This window comes from Vigna unguiculata, chromosome 11, assembly GCF_004118075.2.
Source record: "Vigna unguiculata cultivar IT97K-499-35 chromosome 11, ASM411807v1, whole genome shotgun sequence".
NCBI lineage: Eukaryota > Viridiplantae > Streptophyta > Magnoliopsida > Fabales > Fabaceae > Vigna > Vigna unguiculata.
In genome coordinates, this window is record NC_040289.1 from 7,061,528 (window position 1) to 7,082,357 (window position 20,830).

The window sequence follows — 20,830 nt, forward strand, 5'->3', positions numbered from 1 at the left end:
TCTCGCCCAGCTCTTCGCTCAGGCTAAAGGGCCTCGCTCAGGCGAGCTCCCCTCGCCTAGGTGAGAGTTGACACACATAACAGTGACCTCTGCGCGTTCTCGCTTAGGTGAGACTCTCCTCGCTTGAGCGAGACGCTCGCTCGCTCAAAACTGAGTTGGTCGCCTGGCGACCCCTCGTGTAAAAATGTCTGGGCAAGTCTCTGCTCATCTCGCCTGGGCGAGACAGGCTCGCTTGGGCGAGATTATTAGATCTCGCCACTGTTTCCTGCGACAACCACTCATACCAAATCAAACCAACATGCTAAAACATTCCAAGCATTCAAAACATCATATCAACCATAGACTCTTAGCTCAACAACAAAACAATAGGAAAAACGAAATACATGAGTAGGTTCTAGCTTCCCTTACATGGGATACACTAGTGGAAAGTTCCGACACTTAAGCGAATGAGCACTACAGCTCCAGGAGCAGTTTTAAGAGCTGAAAATCTCAATACAAAGGGAGAACGAGATTATTACGAGGAACCTTAACGGCAAACACAAAGATTAAACTAAAGGGGAATAGTATGCATCGAAAGTAACTTATGTGAGCGGAAGAAAGAGGTTGAACTCAGTTGAACTTGGATAGATTCCAAACCCTAGCAGAGCGTTCTGTTGAGAAAGAGAGAGTGTGAGGGAACTGTGTTTGCAAGAATGCAACAGTGAGAAGGGGTTTGGCTGCCTTAGGGGCCTTGGACACCCTATGGACCAGCCCTTAGACACATTAGATTAGAGGCATCCTTTAAAATTATGGTAGAAAAAAAAAGAGGGTTTTACGGTGAAAGTGGCGACATTTCGCGATGAGAAATGGAGGGGACTGGAATATGGTTAGAGTGGAGGAGTGGAGTGGCATAAATCGAAAAGCTTTGGTAGGGACGTAAAATTTTAAGCCTGACAAATGAATAGGCCTTGATTCTTTTAATACCGCGATCTATAATTGTGCAAAAAAATTCAAAACTGCTAAACAAGGTGACATGTTTGAAAATTTCTGCGCAAGTATAAGCCTTGGTTCTGTACTACTACATGTCTCAATTCTTTTAGAACCAATGTCTATAGTTGAACAGAAAATTTCAAAAATACCGACAAGTTTTGAAGTATAGATTTTTCTTGAAATGGAAACATATGAGATGATTTCTTAAATATTTTTTGTACTAGTTGATATTATCACTCATACCTTTATTTTAGGGTTGTCGGACGATGCAAATGACCAAATATACATCTAAACGACTCTATAAAATAATATAGACTGCATGGTTGTATTAAGAAAATCAATACCAAAAGTTTAAATAAACATGATGTTAGTGACCCTATTTATTAAAGTAGCAAACTTTTAGACTAAAATATAAAATCTGGTACTAAAAATAAATAAACCAAAATTTTAGATAATATACTAATGTGTGCGATTTGTTTATATCTCAAATTGAACAAGAAACGGAGAGGGAGAAATTATGCTATGTGGTCACCCATATTTATTTTTAATTGTTCAGACTTTATTTAGATAAGACTCAGAGTATATTTTGAACTTCAAAGGAAGCATCAGAGTCAAAGACTCATGTGAAGAGAAGAAGTTTTAGTGACGATTAAATATTTATGGTAAAGAGTCGTCCTAGTGTTTAACTTCCTTTGAATTTTGTTTGTACCCATTACACGAGGTATTTCCAAAGCAGGATAGATCTTTAAATGGCCAGATGGCTCCATAGCTCCCCAAATTATTTATATTTATGTCATTTAATATATAATTTTAATTTTTTTTAAATTTAATAAATATATTTTATATATTTGATATTTTTAAAATCTTTTGATGTCTGTATTTATATATAAAGAGAATTTTCTCTACTTTTGTCTATACTTAATTTTTATTCTCACAAAAAAATTAAATACAGTGTTTTTATTTATTTAAATTTTTTTTGATACAATTTGGTCATTTTGTTAAATTTTTTGAAATAGATCAATGTTTTTTCATCAAAATTGAAGTTGTGAATTAGAATAATTTGTTTTTTGGTGTAATTAACATAATCATAGTGTTAACTTTGATGAAAAGTTCTTGATTCACTTCAAAATATTTAACCAAAAAAACTAAAATGCATCAATTTTTTTTTAAAAAAGACCAAATTAAGACTAAAAATATTAGAGGTGCAACTTGACATTTATAGATGAAAACAAGGACAAAGAAATAATTCAACCATAATTTTTGCAGCCAAAATATTGATTGAAGATCTATACTATTTACAAGGCCTTTCTAACTTAGCACATAACCTACATGAAAAGTTGTTTAGAAAATTTTCATTTTTTGAAAATGATATACCAAACAAAGATACAAACGACTCTATAAAATGATATATGTGTAGGGAAGTATTAACAACCTATAACACATATCCAAAAATGGTACCTTTCATTATACGTAATGTTGTAGTTTTTTTTAATTTTTTTTTCCAAAAATAACTACACAACCATACACAAAAAATAAATAATATTTTTTGAAGATTTTGGGTCCAATAAAAATTGACCTCACTACTATATATTTTCATTCACAATAAAAAAAACAGGATTTTTGTAATTCAAATAGAAAAATTATTTAGAAGATTTTTCATTTTTGTGAGTGACCAAACGTATACATCTAAACGACTATATAAAGTAATATAGTATACATTGTTTAATAGGTTAAATATATTTTTGGTCTTTTAATTTTCAGTGACAATTGGAATTAGTTCCTCTTCGAAACTTTAATCTAATTTTTTAGTGTTCGAACTTTATAAATGTTTGAATTTAGTCATTTTAACCAAATTTTGTTAAGTTTATTTGATGTTTCAAACGTTTTTCTTGATAGCATTTGAGTTGTTAACATCGTTTGACACATTTCCGCTTCAATTTTAGTTTAGAGACTATCATGAAACATGTTTGAGATGTTAAATAAACTTAAGAAATTAGGTTAAAATGACTAAATCCTACATATCTAAAGCCGAGGGGCTAAATTGGACTAAAGTTTCAAAGATAGACTAATTTTAATTTTCACTTAAAGTTAAAGGACAAAAACACATTTAACCCTTGTTTTATTAATAGAATCAATGCGAAAATTATAAATAAAGATAATGCTAGAGACCATATTTGTTAAAGTATAAAAATTTTAAACTATAAAAAATAAAATCTGTAACTAGAAAAAAAATCTTGACTTTAAACAATATATGTGTGTAAAAAAATCAAATGCGATAGCTACAACGGCCAACTACATTTTGCATGATAAACTATATATAATCACATTGTAAACGCATAAGCACCACACCTTTGTTTATCTCAAATTGAGCAAGAAAATCACCTAATAAAAGATGTGGATCCCACGTATGTTTGGAATTCTCTTATGTAAAGAAAGCCGAACCCACAAAACACCGTTCATATTCCCATGTTCACATATATGGACGTACTATGCATTCAATGCAACAAAAATGGGGCCACATTCCATTGAATTTGCAAATTTCATATACAAATATTTCATCATAAGACAAAAATGGGTCCCACTTAATTCAATAAATACCCTGGAAGAAAATCTCCATGCGTGGCCATCGAGAGTTCATCGATCCATAAATCAGGAAGGCATGCATTAGACAAAAGTTAAATTGGTGTGAAAAAAAAAATCAAATCATAAGGTAATGTGAAAATCAAGTGTGAATTGATCAAAGAGATCTAAAGGTTAAAATTGATGATAAAATCAATTAAAAGAACTGTGATCAAAGTTTCAAATTTAATAAGATATTTTGATTAAAGATTTAATTTGAATAATATCATAAATGATCGAATATCTCTAACAGGAAATTATGTCTAATTGAATATCGCTAATGTTGTCGTATGTTTATCGACCAATCACCAAAAAGAGAAATAATTTACAAATCATAGACCACAAGAGAATTTTTAGAAGATTGAAGTCACAATGCACTATATTTAAAATTCAAATTATTGAATGACCGAAAAAGGAAAAAAAGTGATAATTCACGAGAAGAAATATACTATGAAGCCAATATCAACAACTTTTGGATGAAGAAGGAAGAAGATATATTGAAGATATGCATTATTGAATATGCATGGTGACTATAAGTACCAAGATCAAGATGATGAAGATGAGAGAAAATATCAAAGTGTTGAGACATTGTCATATCAATTCTTGAAGATTCACATTGTATTATCCTTTACAATTAAGTATATCTAGTGAGCGTAACTGTACTCTCTTGAGTGAGAGATTGTTGTGTTTATTGTAATATTGAGTTTTATATCTCATCGGGAGATGAAGAAAGATATCACGAGATGTTAAACTCGTTGTAACTTGAAGAAGTTTATAGTTCTATTTCTTGGAGAAGGTTAAACCTGTGATACGTGGAGATGATGATACTTGTTGTAATCTAGAGAGGTTGATACTCGTGCTATGTAAGGAATTTGATCAATGAACGATTTTGTTACCGAAATTAGTGACCGATTTAATGACTAAAATCAATCATCAATTTAGTGACTAAAATCAGTATGTAATCTCCATGAACTTACTTACAGGGTTATTTGTATGTAATTACATACAGAAATTACCTATAAATAGAATTGAAGAAATTACCTACAAATCTAAAAGGTTTACCTATGGATTTCAAGTTATAGGTAACTTTATTTTACCTATGGATTTTGATTATTACTTTTGAATTGGTTGGTGGTAATCAAACATTTTTTGTTGTAAAATTTATTTCAATAGCTTACTATTATATGTTCTGCTTTAATGGTGATTTAATCACTACAAAAAAAAGAATATATAGCATGGGTCATTTTATGGAGGTTAAAAAGACCTCCACAAATAAAGATCGTATGGACCGATTATGATAGATCTAATAAAAGCTGAAAATAAAGGGGGTTTTTATTTTTTTTAGGAGGTTTATGACCTCCACAGATTGCAACACATTCTTCTCTGGGTGAATTCACGTGTTCCCTCCCAAATCAGAAAACTTAATAAATTTTCCCTTTCACTCAAAAACCTAAGTAGTGCCAATCGAAAACCTAAGTTCAGATTTCACTCGATTCACGTGTCGTAGCCTCCGTTGCACTGATCTTCGTCGCGCCAGCTCCGTCGCACCGTCTTTGTCGTGCCAGCTCCGTCGCGTCGTCTCCGTTGCGCCAGCTCCGTCGTGCCGTCTTCGTTGCGCCAGCACCGTCGTGCCGTCTTCGTCGCGCCATCTCTGTCGGCGTTCTCTTCGTCGCGCAATCTCTGTCGGCGTTCTCTTCGTCGCTTCATCTCGGTCGCGTTGTCTTCGTTTCCCCGTCTCCGTCGCGCCATCCCCGTCGTAGCCTCGGTGATAGCCTCTTTTGTAGCGAATCAGTGACTTTGTGATTCAGCTTCGTTACGCCCTCTCCGTCACTCTGGCCCTCCATCACATGTGGTTGTGATCCAGTGGCTTCTGTAGAGTCAAGGTACACCTAGATTTTTCGGTTACCTAGGTTCCTTATCGATATATCTTTTATGTTCCTGGTTAAAATTTTATGTTCTAGTGGCTTATGTTTTGTTTTTTCTTTAACAGGCGATTCAAACATTGCTATCAAAAAGGGTGTTGCCTCTATGTCCTATCCCGGTAGTTATTCACTTCTCTAGTAGATAAACATTAAGGTTAATTTTGCTCTGTTAGCTATTTTATGTGAACAAAATAAGAAGATAAAGTGAATTGAACTTTTTCAGTATGTTTAAGTCAACTTCTGCATTTTAGTTGCATTTGTATTTGTTGGTGGAGCCTTATATATTAAGCATTCTAACTCATTAGTAACTCATTCACTTTAGAATGCATTTGAGTGTGCCATGTTGAGATTGATCAAAACCAAGGGTATTTATATTCAATGGCATATGCATAAGTGAACAATTCTGGCATGTTTGGATGAGTCTATAAACAAAGTTAATCACAAAATAAAAAAAAAAGAACAACATGTTTATGTAGGCAAAAAACTTCCAGCTTCAAAGTTATTATTCAAGTTATTTCAAATAGTTGAACATGTTTGTGGCAAGACAAGCATATATCATACACAGTGCAAGTCTTCATTTCAACAACATCAAAAATGGGTTTTGAACCTGTTGTTTTGGTTAGAAGAGAGCAATACACTGCCTCTTCATTTAAGATGAGAAATAATAGTTATGTTTCAAGAAACTGATAAAAACCTAGTATTAATGCTTTGAAGAAAGAGTGGTTGAAATCAAGTTTTTTGAGATTTGAAGTGGTTTTTTACTTGAGGAAAGTTCTATTTCCATTTAAGATGGTGGAAGGATCTGGGAGGTTGCAAATGCAGGCACCAGAGCTGTTGCAGAAACCAGTTTTGCAGCGATCATCTTCACATTCAAAGGAATACACATTCAGTGGCCCCAAAAGAAATGAAACAACAACTACTTGATATATTCCTGTTGTGATTGACATTTTGGACATTTACTTGTTTTGTGTGTGAGGTTTTTCCTTCACTTTATATTTCTTTTTCGTTGATACAATGGTTTAGATCAGTGAGATAGTTACTTAAGATTCAAGCAAAGGTTAGAAAGTTTTTTATGAGCTCAAACTTGGAAATTAAGTTAAAGCTGAGAAAGAGAGGATATTTTAATTTTAGTTACCGATATTGGGTTTCATAACATAATTCTTAATTCTTGAAGACTATTTGTTAGAACATGGAATTTTTTAGGTCGAAAGTGGCCTTTTTGATATTGGAAACTGTGAGAGTTTAAAAAGGTACGGATTAGGGATGTCAAAAATATTCGTACCCGCGGGTATCCGCGGATAAAACCCGCAATGGGTAGAAAACAGATATTAAAAATGGATACCCGCTACCCGCGGATACGAGTATTTTTGATACCCGCATGTTAACGGGGCGGGTACGGGTATCATAGTATCCGTACCCGTAGATACCCGTACCCGCTAAACTTTAATTCACAAAAAGAAGACCTACAATCGACCGCAATCATCCTCACAGAAATTACGATGCTATAACTGTGGAGGAGAGCACTTGAGGAGGGATTGTACAGAGCCGGCTGGTAGCGGAGGGAGTGGTGCTAGCACTCGCAAATGCTATGCATGTGATCAGCCGGGGCACTTCGCTAATAAGTGTCCTAATAGAAAGACCACATCGGGGGCACGATCTTTGCATTGACCAACACGGAGGCCACTCAATCAGGTAGCCTTATACTCAACTTTTGCTTATTGTTGGGTAACCAGGTGTTAGTGTTGTTTGATTAAAGAGCTTCACACTCCTTAATATCTCACGACTGCGTGAAGAAGCTGGGATTGTCGACTCGTGATCTGGGATGTGAGTTAATAGTCTCAACACCAGCATCTGGACAGGTTTCAACTAATTATGCTGGTGTTGGATGCTCGATGGAGGTAGAGGGCAAGCGATTCAAGATGAACCTCGTATGTTTGCCTTTGGAGGGACTAGACGTGATATTAGGAATGAACTGGTTGTCAAGCAATCACATAGTCATTGATTGTGGACGACGTAGAGTGGTGTTCCGAGAATTGGAAGGGATTGAGTTGACCTACTTGTTTCATGATAGTGGCTCATGGACAAAAGAAAAACTCAGAAGAACATATCAGAAGTATACCAGTAGTAGACGAGTATGCTGACATCTTTCCTGATGAAATACCCAAATTGCCACCTAGTAGGGATGTAGAATTCTTTATTGATCTAATTCCTAGAGCGGGTCCTGTGTCGACGGCTCCTTACAGAATGGTGCCAGCAGAGTTGGCAGAGTTGAAAAAGCAGATCGAGGATTTGCTAGAAAAGAAGTTTATCAGGCCGAGTGCCTCGCCTTGGGGAGCTCTAGCGTTACTGGTGAAGAAGAAGGATGGGAGTTCTCAGCTTTGTGTGGATTACCGATAGTTGAACAAACTGACAATAAAGAACAAGTACCCGTTGCCGAGGATTGACAATCTGTTAGATTAGTTGAGAGGGCAGGCGTGTTTTTTAAGATTGACTTACGATCTGGATATCATCAGATCTTAGTCAAACCAGAGGACGTTCAGAATACCGCGTTTCGATCAAGATATGGGCATTATGAGTATGTAGTGATGCCATTCAGAGTGACTAATGCTCATGCAGTCTTCATGGATTACATGAACCACATTTTCCGCCCCTATTTGGACAAGTTTGTGGTGGTGTTCATAGATGACATCCTCATCTACTCTCAGAATAAGGAGGAGCATGCAGATCATCTAAGGATTCTGTTGGAGGTATTGAGAGAACACCAGTTGTATGGTAAATTGTCTAAATGTGAGTTCTGGTTAGAAGAGGTACAGTTTCTGGGCACGTTATCTCTTCCAAGGGTATTGCAATAAACCCGAGCAAGATTGAGACAATGTTGAAGTAGGAAAGACCTTAGACGGTAATGAAAGTCAGAAGCTTCTTAGGGCTGGCAGGATACTACAAGAGGTTTGTAGAGGGGTTCTCTAAAATGGTGAGTCCTTTAACTCAGCTCACTAGAAAGGACCAACCTTTCTCCTGGACGGATAAGTGTGAAGTGTGTTTTGAAGAGATGAAGAAGAGATTGACCACAACTCCAGTACTTGTTATTCCAAACACAAGTAAAAAGTTTGAGGTATACTGCGATGCATCCTATCAAGGTTTGGGATGTGTATTGATGCAGGAAAAGAGGCCAGTAGCTTACGCTTCTCGACAGTTAAAAGTGCATGAGAAGAACTACCCCACCCATGACCTAGAATTGGCTGCTGTAGTGTTTGCTCTCAAGACATGGAGACACTACTTGTATGGCTCCCAGTTCCAGGTTTTCAGTGATCACAAAAGTCTAAAATACCTGTTTGATCTGAAGGAGTTGAATATAAGACAACGGTGATGGATGGAGTATCTCAAGGACTACGATTTTGAGTTGCTTTATCATCTTGGTAAAGCAAATGTAGTGGCGGATGCCTTGAGTCAGAAGAGGATGCATATATCAGCAATGATGGTGAAGGAGCTGGAATTGATTGAGAAACTCAGGGATAACCTAGGTATACAATTGGGGGAAGATTCTATTAGGTGTAGTGTTCTGACATTGACCAGTAATATTTTAGAAACTATCCGAGATCAACAGAAGAATGATGCTGAGCTGCAGCAATATGTGAGCTGGTTGGGTACTGAAAAAGGGAATGAATACAGGATGGGATCAGATGGCATCCTGCGATTCAGAGATAGAATTTGCGTGTCGGGAAATTGGAGATTGAGGAAGCAGATTCTAGAGGAGGGACATAAAACTCGTCTTAGCATGAATAAGATGTATCAGGATCTGAAACAGTCCTTTTGGTGGAATGGTATGAAAACTGATGTTGCCGACTTCGTGGCATCATGCTTGGTGTGTCAGAAGGCCAAGATTGAACACTAGCGACCTGGGGGTACTCTAGAGCCGTTAGACATCCCGTAGTGGAAATGGTATAATATTGCCATGGAATTTTTTGACTCACTTACCGAGGTCTGTTAAAGGGCATGATTCAATCTGGGTAATAGTGGACAGGTTGACTAAGTGTGCCCATTTCCTCGCCATTAATTAGAAGTGGTCTTTGGATAAGTTGACTGAGTTGTATGTTCGATAAGTGGTCCGGTTGCATGGTGTGCCAACCAGTATAGTATCCGATAGAGACCCAAGATTCACATCTCGCTTTTGGCAGTCTCTATAGGCAGCATTGGGGACCTAGTTGAGGATGCGTTCTGCATATCATCCCCAGACTGATCTTAATGCCCAAAAGCTACAAGTCATATATAATATCAAATACAACAAAAAAGAAAGAAAGTCAGTCTCACTTCTAACCTTCTTTAAATATATTTTAAAAAAATTATTTAGTGTAATCGATGCTCTGCACCAAAACAGATAATTTGTTTCCTTTTTTTAATATTATTTAAATTACTATATGATAAATGTCATATAATATCCTCCTAACATATTATAACATACCATAACACCACATTTATCTACTTTTTCATATAACTAAAAAAGTGAAAGCTCTAGAATGCAACCCTAGGTCACGTTATTGTAAAAGAAAAACATAAACCCTAACATTTCCTTTGCATCATTCACCCACAAATCAAGAAAGCCTCAATGCATTCATGCTATATTAGATTTCGTATCACTAAAATTCATCAATTACATACTTAACATTCAAATGAAAATTTGATGATACTATATCACCATTACAATCAAAATTTCTTAAATATAAAACAAATGCATCACATGTTTTTTTATTGTAAACAATAATTCAATCAAACAAAACTTAAAATCTTCTTTCATAGGAAGAGATTAAACTAGTTAGCTCCCCTTACCCGGTTCTCCTTGCTCAAATGAAAAATGCTAGAGTCCTCCTGAACCACAATTGATCAAACTCGTATTCCTTCCCTCACCCTTGCAGAAACGACCCCATGTGTCCTTCGTTCAGCCTCTTTGTGTGCATAATACTCTCCTCTAGCCCCCACAAGTTTAAAGTCTCAAAAACTCACCTTATCACCTTTCACTCTCTTCTTAACTAAGCCTTAATTAGGAGTGATGATGGGAAAACGAAAATTAATAAAAGTTTGATTGATGGACATCGGAGAGCCATTAATAAGTAGTTTCCTAACCCTTCCATCTACTCTTCTGACCCTTCCCATCCATGCCAAAAACAATTTTAGCAAAAAGAATCCTTATTTTGCTTAAGTTAAGGTTCGGACACACAACTATACAAATGTTAAGTCAATGCATAACCATTAAACCAATTCAGATTTCATGATAATTCCTAAAATTCTAGGATTATATTATCACTCATCATGATCAATGATAATATCAAAATAATACACAATTAAAATAACACACAATTTGACAGACACAAGACTTGAACCCAAGTCCTTTCAACATAACTTTGTACTCTCAACCATTTAAGCTAGTATTATTTCACGTCATAATAGTCAGCATTAAATGCCATAAAGGCTCCCACTACCTGCATTTATTAAATAATTATTTATTTAATTATTTAAATTCCTCAGGTCTTACAAAGGAAGCCAGAACTGACCCATTATTATCTAATAATTCTTCCGGTTGAGCTATCTTCCTTTGGGATTGAGCGAGTGCTCTAGTTCATATAGTCCTTGCTCTTTTTGTCATGTTGGTGACATGGAACTTTTATTCCTTTTAGCAGTTTACACAGGAACTTCATTTGATTCTTGTGTTACTGATTTTTCAACTTCTAGTTAAGGACTTAATCTTCTTGAGTTCACAAGTTTTTCCTCAACTGATATGCTTGTGTTAGAACCCCAGTAGGTTCTATAACTTCCTTGGTTGACCCAATGCTATTTTGTCTCTAATTGTTGGTTTCATATGAGGTTATCATTTTTTTCTCTTTCTCTCCATCCTCCTTGTTTAATCTCTAGTTAGGGATGTAGTCTTTGTGTTCACCAAGTCATAATTTTAAAACCCTTCTATATGAGGAGGTTCCATGTTTTCCAACTTGTGTGTTCTCATCTTTTCCAGATCCCAAGGTTCAAAACTTATATACTCCAAAGGTTTCATCCATAAGTATTCTTTTCGTTTTCGTCTTCTGAAGGTTTGGGTATATATATACTTTTTTTTTATCAATTTGAGTTGCAAGTATCAATTTTCCTAGAGTCATAACTATAGTGTTCTTTGTAGGACTTAAGATGTCTATGATAATGTTAATTTGTACTATTATCTAAGTTACATTTTATTAGCAAAAATTTTTTGTGTCTTTTTGTAGATTGAAAGCTTTGTTCCAAAAACCCAGACAAGTGAGTAATATTGAGTAGCAAGACAAAGTTTAAAAACATCAAAATATGAAAGAAACAACCACCGTCGGGCGACATAAGGCTAGTGCCAAGTCACAACATGTTTCCAGGGACTTAGCGTCTGGCAAGCAACAACAAGCGCCAGGGGACAGGCTTTCAAGGGACTCACCACCAGCGGAACCTGGAGATCGTCAGGCGGTACACAAAGATTTTCTGCACCTGCTTTAGAGGTCGCACCTGACGCTGAGAGGCTTCCGTCAGACGCCACTTTTTCTGATGTTGCAAGTTGGACCTATTTCTTCGTGTTTTCGCAAGGGAAACTCATCCTTAACATTTTGGAGTGCTTGGAGGCTATTAAGGCTTGTGGGAACTCATCCTTGACAATTAATGCTCAAAGAATAATATTTTCACTTTGAATCCAATCATACTCAACTTTTAATTCAATTGTAGGTGCAAGCTTTATTCTAAACATCCATCTCTTTACAACTATCCTTGTATTTCTTCTTAGGATTTTTATATGCTTCAATTATCCTAGGGCAATTAGACAAGCACCATATTTAGATTGTTCAAAATTTAATATTTAAAATATGTTTACAAATTTATAAATATTAAAATATAAATTTGAATTGAGTCGACTATATATAAAATTCTAGTCTGTTATCCAAACTCAATCACAATTATCAGTTTTAGTCAATTTATTTATTTAATATATCCTTTATATGATTGGACCCGATCATATACTTAAATTTATTTCGGATTTTGTTTACATAATACAAGTAATGCATGGCTTATGAACAGGTGACCTATATTTGAGTGTAGATGCATGCATGGTTCGCGCTAATTGGGCATTTGCATGGCATGATAAATTGGTATGGGACCATTATTTAAGGATTTATGATCATATTTGTCATAGGACCCTCCTATCTTTTACTTCTTCAAGTTAGACTATAGTAGAGGAAGGACAGGAGAAACAATTAGGAGCAACAACTGGATTTATTATGAACATTTCTTAATCTTCATCTACTTTTGAATTATGGATACAATGATACAAATTCAATACGTAATTTATTAAATTAAGTGGAACTCACTTTTTTTCTTATGGTCATGAAATACTTGTACATGAAAGGCGAAATTGAATGGAATGTGTCCCATTTTTGTTGCATTGCATCTTTAGTACGTCCATATTTCAAAATGAATTTCAACCGGTGAGTCAACCCATCTCACCACGAGTTTGAGTCGGATTGGATTGAGAAAATTTTAGTTTTTTCAAGAGTGGGTTAAACTGAACCAGTCTCACTTAATCCACCAACATTTTTTTACATTTTTTTAAATTTTTTTGTTATAATTATTTACTACTTCTAATTATATAAGTTTACAATTTCATATTTTCAAATATTAGAATGTTGCTCAATAATATTTGAATAGTTTGAATGTTTAATTAATTTATTTTGTCAAGTTATATACATATTTTTAAATTTTAGAATGTTCCTCAATAATATTTGATAATTTTGAATGTTTATATTAATATTTTGAGAATTAAGAGAACGTTTTGATTCCTCTATTATAAAAAATAAATTAAGTCAATTCACTCTTATTGTAATGTAATAAATATATAACATAAATTACAGAAAAATAAATAAAACATTCATAATAATTACTTAAATTTATCGTTTTTCAATCAAAATAATATATTTTTTTATAAATATAATCCTAATTTAATTAATGTGAAGATAATGCTTTAATAACAATAGCAATATATAATGCACCGATATTTCGATTTGGATCACGTATCTATGTCCGACATGTATTTGTGTTCGATACTTGATAAAATTTTATTAATATTTATCAATGAAGGATATAGTGTGTAAAGCAATACTACTTGTATGAATAATAATTTATAAATTTTTTATGTTGACAATTTAATAAATATGGTTTTAATTTGGATTTATACCATAACAATCATATATTTATGACATTTTTAAGAATTAATGTTCCTAAAATATATTAAAAAAAGGTACTATGATGGAAAAATGTTCAATGAGATAAAAGTCACCCTAAATAATTCATATTAAAAGTTCCTAAAATAGATTAGTTTAAATTTCTTACAGTAAACACTAGTAAATTTAGTTTGTAAGCTAAAAACTAAATTATTAACATTGGCGAAAACACTGTTAAATTATATAAGTTGTAAGAAAGAAAAAAAAAATCACTTATGCACTAACGTATAACAAAAGAACAAAAATATGATGTTCTCACTAAAAAATGATTTTTTTCAACAATTGATTAATGCATTTTCACACACATATGAGAAACGTGATGGCGGCAAAAAGAATTGTCATGATTGACATCATTTGTTTAGTAAAAAGAATTTTCTATTCTTATTTGGGTGTTATTAGACTTGTTCAATCAATATATATAAACTTAATTAATGATAATATAGATATATTAGTTATATTTTAAGATAATTTATTACTTAGTTTTTACTTTTTGTTTTAATCTTACGAATGTTTTGAAGTTGAAAATATTAAAATATAAATTGAAAAATTATAGAATGAAATTTATAATAATCAAAAGTGTGATTTTTTTAATTACAAATATCTAATTTAAAATTTTGAAATAAAATATTAAATATAATCTTTTAATTTATTCTTTTACAAATATAATTATCGAAAACATTATAGGGAGTTCTATTTAGAAAAGTTTTAAAAATCAAAATGAAAATTTTTAAAGAAAAATAAGACTAACAAATAAGTCTTTTATTTATTATAAAAAAAGTAAAACAAATAATACACAATAAAAAAGAAAATGAATTACACTGCTCACACAAAAAACTGGTACAAGAACCTCTATCGGGACTAAGAGGTATGAATGATCCTCATATGTCGGTATTCGATTGTAGGAATTTTAATAAAAAAATAATAATTACTTAAATTTATCGTTTTTTCAATTAAAATAATATTTTTTTATAAATGTAATATTGTTTTAATTAATGCGAAGATAATGCTTTAATAACAATACCGACAAAAAGAAAAAGCTTTATTATTTAATGAATACATTTTATGTTTTTAAACAAAATAAGTTTAGTTCTTATAGTAAATCGTAGTAAATTTAGTTTGTAAGCTAACAACTAAATTATTAATATTATATAAGTTTTAAGAATTTAAAAATAAATAAAGATATGAATAATTTCATTTATGCGTTAAGGTCATCGATCATAAAAGAACAAAAATATGACGTTCTAACTAAAAAATGAGTTTTATTTTTTCCAAACAATTGATTAATGCATTTTTACATACACAAGTTATACTCCCAACCGGAGCGAACAATTTTCTCTTCATACACAAACTTTGGAAATTATAAATCATTGACAAAAGAGGCCATAAACTATGATTGGTACTTAAATTTTCATAAGCATTCATTCCATCTATAGCTATTTATGAACTGATCTGTTTTTTGAACTGGACTAACCGAATTGTACTATTTTAAAATCGAATTGTACTGATTTTAAACCAAACTGTTCTATTTTTGAACTAAACTGTGTTATTTTTCAATTGAATTGTACTAATTTTGAATTAAACTGCATTATTTTTAAACAAAACCTCATTATTTTTGAATTGAACTGCATTATTTTTGAACTAAGCTAAACTACTTTTAAATTGAATTAGTTGTGAACTGTTTTTGAATTACTTAACTAAATTATTCTACTAAATATTGTATTTCAATTAAAAAACTAGAAAAGGTAGTATTTGCCTATCATCATTACTTCATAAATCACATTCTATAGTAAACTAATATTTCACTAACCACCAGTTTTTCTTTTTTTTAATTGATGGAATTTGAAAAATATTTAGAAAAATGAAAAAATATTAGGAATGAAAAAGTGGAAGATGGTCGATGGAATTGAAAACTTGATGGTAATCCTTGTCTTTTGTCTAGCCGTACATAGGTTGGAGAGAAAAAGAAAGACCTTGTCGAATGTATTTTTATTTCTTTTGAATCGGAAAAATTCAGCTTCAAGTTATATGCAGTTAACCATTTAACCATTGGTTCTGTTTTTATTAAACTGTTTTTATTATAGTTCAGTTTAATTTTCTCTTTAATCAGTTTAGTAAATTTAGTTTAATTTAGTATCGTTAATTGATAATTTGGTACAATTCAATTAATTTTGTCCACCCATACACTAAAGTAATAACAAAAGAACAAAAATATGATGTTGTCACTAAAAACTGATTTTTTTTCAATAATTGATTAATGCATTTTCACACACATATGAGAAACTGTGATAGAGGCAAAAAGAATTGTCATGATTGACACCATTTATTTGGCAAAAAGAATTTTCTATAGTCATTTAGGTGTTGTTAGACTTATTTGATTAATGTATGTCAAATTTATACTCAATTAATGACAATATATAGATGTAAATTTTGGTAGTAAACCCTAGTAAATTTAGATTATAATCTAACAACTAATTATTAACTTTACCAAATACACTTTTAAATTATTTAAGTTTTAAGAAAGAAAAAAAATGAATTATTGCATTTATGCATTAAGGTAATCATGAAAGAACAAAAATATGATGTTCTAACTAAAAAATGACATTTTTTTCAACGATTGATTAATGCATCTTCACATATCAAAAACGCGATTGAGGAAAAAATGATTGTTGAAGATAATTAGTTTGTTAGTTTTTACTTTTGTTTTAGTTTTATTAAAGTTAGAAGGTCTTAAAAAAATTAAAATTTTATAAAATATAATTTATAATATTAAGAAATATGATTTTTGTAATTACAAATATCTAATTTAAAACTTTGAAATAAACTATTGAATAAAGTTTTTTAATTTATTTTAAAAAAAATATAATTATTTGAAAACATTACAGGGATTACTATCTTAAAAAATTTTAAAAATCGAAATGAAATTTTTTAAATAAAATAAGACTAAAAAATTAGTCATTTATTTATTATAAAAAAAGTAAAGCAAATAATACACAAAAACGAATTACACTGCTGAAACAAAAAAGTGGTACAAGAAGCTCTACCGTGACTAAGAGGTATGAATGATCCTGATATGTAGGTATTGGATTGTAGGAAATTTAATATAGTAAATTTAGTTTGTAAGCTAACAACTAAATTATCAAGATTATATAAGTTTTAAGAATTAAAAAAAAAAGATATGAATTATTTCATTTATGCATTAAGGTAATGAATCATAAAAGAACAAAAATATGAGTGATATGCATACATGTTAATACTTTAATTCTTAACTACTATCTTTATAGTAATATTTTGAGAATTAGTTCAACATTTTGATTTCACTATTATAAAAAATAAATCGAGTCATTTCACTTTTATTGTAATACAACAAATCTATAAAATAAATTGCAAAAAAAAAAAAATCATTCGTAAATGAATCAAGTTACTAACCCACCAATCTTTAGTGGATCGAATCGGATTGCGAAATTTTTGGTTTACCAAAAAATAAGCCAGATTGAACGGGTCAATTTTTAATTCAACCGGTGATGAGCTAACCTGTGTGAGCCGGGTTAGCTTACTTTGATACCCCTAATAAAATTCTTTTATGTAAAGAAAAACGGGACCTCAATACACCATTCGTACACATGGACGTACTACACATGCAATGCAACAAAAATGGGTCGCATTCCATTCAATTTCAAGTTTCATGTACAGGTATTTCATGACCATAAGACAAAAGTGAGTCCCACTTAATTTAATAAATTACGTAATGAATTTGGATTATTGTATTCATAATTCAAAAGTACATGAACATTATGAAATGTTCATAATAAATCCAGTTGTTGCTCCTGTTGAAAAGTATATGAACATTATGAATTGTACCAATAATTCGAGTTGTTGCTCTTAAGTTTTTGTCCGGTCCTTCCTCTACTATTGTCTAACTTGAAGAAGGAAAAGATAGGAGGGTTCTATGAAAAATATGTTCATAAATCTAGAGTCATGCGTGCCATTGGAGTGCATCAATCCTTAAATAAAGGTCCCATACCAATTTATCATGCCATACAAGACAGGCCAAAACGATCTAATTAAAAATTAAAACAGACAAATTGAACTGAACTATTTTTTTTTCTAACAAATTGAACTACATTGCATTATAATATGAATTGAATTGAACTATTTTAAACCGAACTCTTTTTCGGATTATACTACTTTTGAATTGAATTGCATTATTTTAAATTGAATTACACTAATTTTGAATTGTATTTTCTAAAATTATTAATAGTAGTGTTTACTATAATATCATGCTTACTTGCCTATCATCATGACTTCTTAAATCACATTCTATAGTAAAGAAATAGTAAATCACATTCTATAGTAAAGAAATAGCGAGAGAAATATTTATAAAAAAAATGAAAAATATTAGGAATGAAATACAGTGATATATTTCACTAACCACCCATTAATTTTTTTTTTTGAATTGATGGAATTGAAAAATATTTACAAGAAAATGAGAAAATATTAGGAATGACAAAATGGAAGATGGTTGATAGAATTGAAAACTTGATGGTAATCATATTTTTACAAAAATTCTCATAATTGAAACCATTTGTTTGGCAAAAATAATTTTCTATATGCATTTAGGTGGTATGGTTAGACTTGTTTGATCAATATATGAAGTATACTCAATTAATGATAATATAGATGTATTAGTTATATTTTAAGATAATTAGTTTGTCAATTTTTATAGTAAACACTAGTAAATTTAGTTTGTAATCTAACAACTAAATTATTAACTTTACCAAAAACATTTTTAAATTATTTAAGTTTTAACAAAGAAAAAAAATGAATTATTGCATTTATGCATTAAGGTAATCATGAAAGAACAAAAATATGATGTTCTAACTAAAAAATGCCTTTTTCAACGATTGATTAATGCATCTTCACATATCAAAAACGCGATTGAGGCAAAAAGGATTGTTGAAGATAATTAGTTTATTAGTTTATACTTTTGTTTTAATTTTATTAAAGTTATAAGCTCTTAAAAAAATAAATTAAAGTTTTATAAAATAAATTAAAATTTTATAAAACAAAATTTATAATGTTAAGAAATATGATTTTTGTAATTATAAATATATTCTAAAGCTTTGAAATAAACTATTGAATAAAATTTTTTAATTTATTTTTTAAAAAATATAATTTAAAAATCGAAATGAAATTTTTAAAATAAAATAAGACTAAAAAATTAGTCTTTTATTTATTATAAAAAAGTAAAACAAATAATACACAATAAAAAGAGAAAACGATCTCCTCACACCAAAAACTGGTAGAAGAACCTCCACCGTGACTAAGAGGTATGAATGATCCTTTATGTAGGTATTCGATTGTAGGAATTTTAATAAAAAAATAATAATTACTTAAATTTAACGTTTTTCAATTAAAATAATATTTTTAATCTTTATTTAATTAATAACAATACCCACAAAGAAAAAAGCTTTATTACATGAATACATTTTATGTTTTTAAACAAAATAAATTTAGCTCTTATAGTAAATCGCAGTCAATTAATGCATTTTCACATGCACAAGTTATACCCTCAACCGGGAGCGAACAATTTTCTCTTCATACACAAACTTGAAAGTTATAAATCATTAACAAAACAAGCCATAAACTTTGGTACTTAAATTTCTATAAACATTCATTCCATCTGTAGCTATTTATGAATTGAACTGTTTTTTGAATTGAAATATAATCGAATTACAGTATTTTAAAATCAAATTGCACTGATTTTAAATCAAACTGTTCTATTTTTTAACTAAACTGTGTTATTTTTCAATTGAATTGCACTAATTTTGAATTAAACTGCATTATTTTTAAACAAAACTTCATTATTTTTGAATTGAACTGCACTATTTTTGAACTGTACTATTTTTGAACTAAGCTAAACTACTTTTAAACCGAATTAGTTGTGAACTGTTTTTGAATTGCTTAACTAAATTATTCTACTAAATATTGTATTTAAATTAAAAAACTAGAAAAGGTAGTACTTACCCACTTCTTTCATAATATATGTTTCTCATAAACTAAAAAATAAAAAGACATAAAACTAAAACTAAGTAAATAGGAAACAAAAAATTAATGCATTTTCAAATATAAGTTGCAGTATAAAATACAACTTCTCAACACATCTTCCATCATCAAAATTAATAGCATTTGAAGTTTCCATTTTATCTTGAGAGGTTATCTGAAAAAATAAATCATATTTTATAATCCATTTCATTTATACGATTACTTTTTTTATTTTAGTTTTTGAACAAATCAATATAAATTATTGATTAAAAGTATGACTTTGGTTTTTACATCCTATTGTGAAGATAATAATAGAAAAACTCCATGAAATAACAAAGAATTAATATTTTATTTATTCGAATGATGAATGATGTTAATTGTTTTTCTATTTTTTATGTTTGTATTTTCTAAAATTATTAATAGTTGTGTTTACTGATAATATCATGCTTACTTGCCTATCATCATGACTTCATAAATCACATTCTACATTAAAGTAATATTTCACTAACCACCAGTTTTTTTGTTTGAATTGATGGAATATTGAAAAATATTTAAAAAAAATGAAAAAATATTAGGAATGAAAAAAAGATGGTTGATGGAATTGAAAACTTGATAGTCATCCTTGTCTTTTGTCTAGCCGTGCATAGGTTGGAGAAAAAAAGAAAGACCGTATCGAATATATTTCACTAACCACCCGTTATTTCTTTTGAATTGGAAAAAATTAGTTTCAAGTTAACCATTGGTTCTGTTTTCTTAAAATTTGTTTTTAATATAGTTCAGTTTAATTTTCATTTTAATCAGTTTAGTAAATTTAGTTTAATTTAGTACCGTTAATTAATAATTTGGTACAATTCAATTAATTTTATCCACCCGTACACTGAGATAATAACAAAAGAACAAAAATATGATGTTCTCACTAAAAAAATGAGTTTTTTTTCAACAATTGATTAATGCATTTTTACACACATATGAGAAACGTGATGGAGGGAAAAAAATTGTCATGAT